The following is a 6,836-nucleotide window of genomic DNA, read 5'->3' on the forward strand; positions in this document are numbered from 1 at the left end:
TAAAGTTGGTGGCTCTTTGTTTTAAAATTTTATACTCATTTGATTGTGGACTAATTCTTGATGCATATGTTTAACCAAAAACCAAAAAAAAAAAAAAATACAAAGTGAGGGCAAATTTCTACCTTCATCCCCACTCCCAAAGAAGAAAGTTAGAAGTATTAAACAGACACATTTCACTGAGCTGACTCCTTAAAGCTGAGTTGACTTAAATGGTTATAAAAGCTCTACATATATAGATGTTAGCAGATATTGTTATAAGGGTAAATCTTGAATGGAAGGGAAATGTAATATCCACTTTGAATGTACAACCAGCAAATTTAGGAAAAGGAGTTTTCTTTTTAGCTTGTCATGAAAATAACACCATGTTCTTTGATTTCAGGTAGCAGGATGAAGAAGTGACTGAAAGAGCCAGACTTCCTACTATGAAAAAAGTAAGGATGAAAGAAAGGAATAATACTTGTGAAAATTCAAACATATGATCACATACTGACCAATCGCTACCATTTAGTATTTCCGTTTGTAAACTAGATTTTTATTTGACATAAATATAACAAAAATATGTGGTTTTCATTTCAGTCATTTTTCTTTAAAACAAAAGTCAAGGCATCTGTCATATAAGATGAATAACCTTTAAGCAGTGTTTGCTAATTACCATATCTTCCAAATGGGGCCTCTCTAGAGTTTGTTTAATGTGGTTCACCTTCAGGAAGATGCAGAGTAATGAAGAGTCACAGGGGAAATGCTGACAATTTTACTCTTATCTACAGGAAAAGTCCCAGGAAACAAAGGAAACTATTTTTAAACTGTCTTAGAATAGGTTTTTAAAGCTGTTCAGGACAGTATAAGAGAAATTAAAACATGACTGTTATTTGCAGTTAATTCTTTAATAATAATAATTACCAGTTCTGGTGATTAATAATACTATTAACCTGACTCCCTTATGAATTTTTATGTAGGAAAAATTAGATTTTTTCTTTCTTAAGGCTTGGAATACATATTTAAAGACTTGTCCAAAGCCACATAGCTAGTTAGTGGCAGCACTGGTGCTAAGTGCAGGTTTCCTAACTTCAGCTCTGTCAATGGAGCTTTTTTTCCCTTCTCATTGCCTCATCCTATCTTATTAACTATGGAGAAATACATTCTGAGGAAAATAAAAGTAAATGGAAAAGAGTGAAATGAATTCTAACTTATGACTGTTGTGTTTAGTAGTTTTCAACATTCTGGTTAATTTCATTCTCATGAATCCACGTTCCTCGGTGGATGCCAATATGCAGCAGTGTGGCGTAGTGGTTCCAGATTTGAGCTCAGGAGTCAGACTGTGTGAGTGAGGCTGGTTCTATCCATCATTCTTAGTTTTCAAGGGAATTTAAGGAATTGAAAACACTTCTGTTAACTTTAATTTTAATGGAAAATCTGTTTTCTTTAAATGGTATCATTGCCAGTATTTGACAATTTCTAAAAAGAGAACAGAATACAAGATGGGGAGTAGGAATAATCTGGATCAAATTTTCTTCCTCAAGGAAATAATACAATGTCATAAGAATAAATTAATACTTTCGTATTTTAGTTCTTTCTTATTCTTATTCTGGTTTCCATTTCTAAATGATTTGGATCAGCAGCAGGTCCCCACCCCCTTCACTTTCTCCTGTTTTCTTTGCTTCCCACTTTTGGTCTGTTCATTGCTTATGCTCCTTGTCTTTTTAGTGTATTAAGAGTCTATAAGGTTTTCTATCTCTGGAAAGTTAGTCAGAGGGCAGAATTTTTAGTCCAAGTCTTTGTAATTTGCAGATGAGAACTGTTTCACCAGCTGCCTTGCATCTTTTATGGATTTTAAACTACTTTTCTTGAGACTTTTCTACTTTGCCTGTAGACCCACTCTGACATTGTTGGGGAAAAATAATATACTCTGACAATAGTTTCATTGGTGCCTTAGAGAAAGATAAAATTATGGAAGGCAGATTTATGAAGATGTTAATGAAAAGTGGATAGCAGATTTTATCTCTTTCCTATTCACTGACTTTCAACTAAAAATTAACCAAAAGCCAGTGTTTAGGATAATGAAACACTGGCTTATTTTTTGTATCTGGAAATGGCTTCTGACCTAGAAATAACATGTATTTCCTCCCTCCACTACCCTTTTCACCCTAAACCTCCTCCCAAATACTTGATAGTAAAGAGGTTTCCCCTGGATATCCAATAACACATGAATCCCATTACAAATGACTGATTACCCCACAACCTTGCTTAATGCACTATCATGACCCAGTTTCTTAGGGTAAGATTTTTTCCTTGATTATAAATTGCTTTCACAAATGTCATGTCATGTGACTTTCTCAAAAATTGTGTGAGATATGAAGAGTATTGTTAACCCTATTTCACAGTAAAGAGACAAGGTAGAAGAAGGAGTGTGATTTACCCAGGCAATAGCTAAGTATTAAAGCCAGGACTTATGCTTTTGTTACTATTCAGTGTTGATGTCCTTCCTTAGAAGGTTTGGGTAGACTCATAGGTGGATGCAGCGAACATTATTATTAAAATACTTTCATAGTATAAAGTAGGACTGTGCCTACCTTAAACCCATAATAGATATAGACTATACTTTTGAATACTGTTCTAGCAATAGCGGAAGAGAAATGTTCTACGTTGCAGAAGGCTTTTACAATATGAATCCTCAGATTCTTCTGGGAAATGGTAAAACACAAAAGTTTTAGAAATTTGTGCTGACTTTAAAAAAGAGGAAATGAAGACCTGTAGGTGTTTTGGAAGCTCAGGAAAATGTTCTTGGGAATGTTTAGTAATGGTTGTCCAAATTAGATGGCATCCTGGATCAGAAAGGGCTTTATAGATCCAGTTATTTATGCTGCCTACAAACAGGATGCCAAGTACTTAAGCATGTTCTGCATGAGTGCTTTAGCGTCAAGGTCATGTTGAGAAACAGTTCTCAGAATGTGTTTTATTTCTATATATCTTGTTAGGTACTAACTTTATTCCATTCAATCATTTCATGAATGTTTGTACAGTGAACAGCCTTGGAAGATGGAGTTAGTGTATACCTCCAGAAAAAAGAACAGACATGCTTACTGTCCACTATAAAAGATTTAGTTTCCCTAAGCTCACGGTCCCTCTCTTATAATGTATATAAATGTGCCACCTTACCCTCTTTGGGTTGCCCTAAGGGAACTGGCACTTTGAGAACCAGTGCAAGAAAGTGCTGCTATTCTATCACTTCTGCTGAGAGTAACAGAGTCAGTTGTCTCTGATCTAAGTACATCATGTCTTCTTCCAGCATCTGTGAAAATATGACTGGCCAAGTGTTAGCTTGCAAACACTTGCAAGTCTTCACAATTCTGACAGGTCACAAGGTATCTCCCCCTCACCCAATCTCTGGCCTAGTACAAAACAAAAAACAAAACAAAACAATAACAGAACATTTTGAGTCCATGTATATGTAGTTTCCCGAGTCATGTATTTCTAGCAGAATGGTTCTGGCAGTTCACAGTGAACCATTGTTTGTAGACATCAGATGTGTAGTTGGTGGAAAGGAATCAGCAAATAATGACACTACAAAGAATTTGGGGACTTTCAGATAATTCACTGCTGCTGCTCCACTGCTGACTTCAGTCCCTTTAAGACCTGTCTTGAGCAACCTGGGATATGGGTCGTAAGTCTGAGTTGCTGCTTTTACTTTCCCATCTTATCGCTCAATACATTTGAGAATTATCTTCACTCTTTCTCACTATGCTGGATTTTCATCCTTAGCTCAGTACGAGACTTCCATTTCTGAATAGACTTCCAGTTCACTTTGGGATGATAATTTGAGATGGTAATGAATTAACACAGCAAACCACCTCTGATGAGATTGATGCTCAATTTAAGATGGGAAAGTTTTCTTTTGCATCTTAAGTTAAGTAGGGTCCGGGCACAGATAAGAAAGTTCTCTAAGCTTGGACTCTTGTTAAAGGTTAATGTGATTTTCTAAGACTTAATGCTGCCCAATAGCTCTGATGTTCACTTTTGTACCTGACCCCTTTTATTTATGCTAACTATCTTCAGGGTTTGGACTTTAGTTTGGTCCCACTAACTTATGCTTCACTTATTCTACCCTTTCCCTTCCAAGCCGTCAGTTAGTCACCCATTTAATTCTGAGAATTGGTCAACCCAGGTACCTTGCAGAAGCTCAATAAATATTTGTAGAACAATTGTGTGAAGGTATGCGGTCTTTTTTTGAGGCTTTTACCAGAGCTTTTTAATCTAACCAGGATGTTGGTCTCCTCAATAAAAAAAAAAAAAAAATACATGGAAAAAAGAATAATAATGCTACTAGTAATGTTATAATATTAATCATAATACCAACATTGGCTGCATGCTTACTATACACCCGGTACTGTGCCAAGTGCTTTGCATGTGTTGCCTTATTTAATCCTCACAAAATTATTATATCATTATCAACATTTTACAGATTAAAAAAATGGGTACAGAGAAATTTTGTAATTTTTTTCAAAGTCACACAGACAGGACAGGTTCTTCTACCTTCTAAGAACCAGGGGTATCTGCTGCACATATTACGCAGTGCAAGAAAAAATTGAACTTTTACTTTTTGGTAAAGTTGACTTAAATCAGCTATAAGAATGTTGTCTTTATCTCTGGTGATAGATGAGTCATCAGGAAACACACTTGAAAACTTAGAAGATCAGTGACAAGTCAGAAAACCTGACCTTTGTTGAAATCAAGCCATAGGTGTTCTCACATACCTCATTTATAGATCTCCCTCTCATAACAGTTGGGTGATTAATTAATTTATTCTAAAAATATTTATTGAAACCTGACTTGGTGCATAACACTGTCCCTGAAGAATTCTGGCCAAGTAGAGAGAAGTAATTCCCTTTAGGGGAAGGAGCGCATCCACTGTGGTCCTGCCTGAGGCCAGGGGTTTCCCACAGGGAATGAGAGGAAGATAGAGGGATATGAAGGGTGTGATGTACAAACTGGAGACTCCTTCATTGCTTGTAAGTTCCTGAGGGCAGGAACTATAGCTGCATCTTTTGTACTGAGTGTGCTGCCTGACACACATGATTTGTTTCATAAATATGGTCCAGTTGAATTAAAGCAACTGCCATCTTGGATGGGCTTTTTTTTGTTGTTCTTGTTGGCCTTAATCATTCTCCTGAAATTTTACTTATTAAGTTGTTGACTGTAATAATTGGATATATTTGTTTATTATAAATATTCAGATATTAGATTAAGCATGACTAATTGCCGTTTCTGCTCATTTTTTTTTCTTTAACCGGAAAGTAACCACATCATTCACCCTATCTTATGTTCTTTAGTATTGTATTTTGGATCAGAGCAGTATTTCTCTTTTTTTAATCCCTAGGTTCAGAGTATAATACTGTAGAAAAACTCTTACCTATGACTAAACTTAACTATCTTAACAAATATATATAGTCTACTAGATTAGTCATAGTCTGCTAGGTTAGTCATAGTCTGCTAGATTAGTCCATATGAAATTGACAATATTTGAGAATTTTTGACCTTTAGTGGTTAAACTTAATGAATTATGATTTTTTCTTCTTTTTAAAAATAAAACAACTGAGATGCCTATAAAAGAATAAACATATCTCCACAAACATTTCTATGATACTCCAGGATGGAGACTTAACTTCAGGCCATAATGAAAGATATTTGCATTTTTCTTTTGCCTTATCGAAATTCTTCCTAATTGGATAGCCTGTATCACAAACTTGTTTTCCCAGCTCTGCCCATTATTTGAGTGTGTGCTGGATAATTTATTTCATATTATTTGAGGCCTTGTGAGTATTATTAGAATGAGAGGAAACCATGAAAATTATGGGTTCTGGGTTCACTACTTTAACAAATATTTACAGAGTGCCAACAAAAACAATGTCTACTTCATGAATGGAAAACAAAAAGACACAGTCCTTGCCTCCTCAGAATTGATTATTTATGGTTTGTATTGTTTATATCAAAGGAAATTATAAGTAAATGTAAAATTATAGCTATGATAGGTGCTTTGAAGATGAGTACATAACAGTATAAGTATAAATATGGGGGAGAATTGATCAAGTCATGGAGTTCAGGGAGGGTCTTTCTGAGGAAGTGATAGCTGAGCCAAGGTCAAGTACAGTTATTAACTGGATAAAAGGAGACCAGTGGTGGGGATATGAAGCAACCCAGTTCAGTTCAGTTCACCGAATGTTTACAGAACGCCTACCATATGCCAGACACTATGCTTAGATGCTGGGAAATAGAAACCGAATAAGACATGGTCTTTGCCCTAGTAAATAACTCACTATAAGGGTTTCATTGTCCAGTAATTTGTAAATTATGCATTTGTTTTACTTCTCTATAGTTCGAGTGTCCTTTGTGTCAGAATTATAATTTTTAGCTAGGCAAGCCCTTCTCAAGAAATCAAATACAGGTTTTTTTTGTCATGGAATCAAAGTTTAACAAACTCCTATGCATAGTCTGGTAGATTAAAGTCCAGCAATCCTATTTCAGGCTTTATCATCAACTGAATGTGGTCCCACAGTGGAGCACATGTATTTCTCAGAGCTCGCCAACAGCATGGCTCTGGGAAGGAAGCTTGACTGCCACCAAACAAGGGACCTATTATAACTTTATCTCTCTCTTTTTCTAACTATAAACTAACATGACTAAATTATTGACCCAGCCATAGAAACGAATAATAAACATACTGCGTATATATTTGATTAATCTGTTTTCACATTTAGTATTACTCAGACCTGGATTACAAACTCCTGGAGACACATATGAAGCAACACATATGAGGTGTCAAGGTTATAAACAAAAAGGAG

This window comes from Pteropus alecto, unplaced genomic scaffold (genome assembly GCF_000325575.1).
Source record: "Pteropus alecto unplaced genomic scaffold, ASM32557v1 scaffold79, whole genome shotgun sequence".
Lineage (NCBI taxonomy): Eukaryota > Metazoa > Chordata > Mammalia > Chiroptera > Pteropodidae > Pteropus > Pteropus alecto.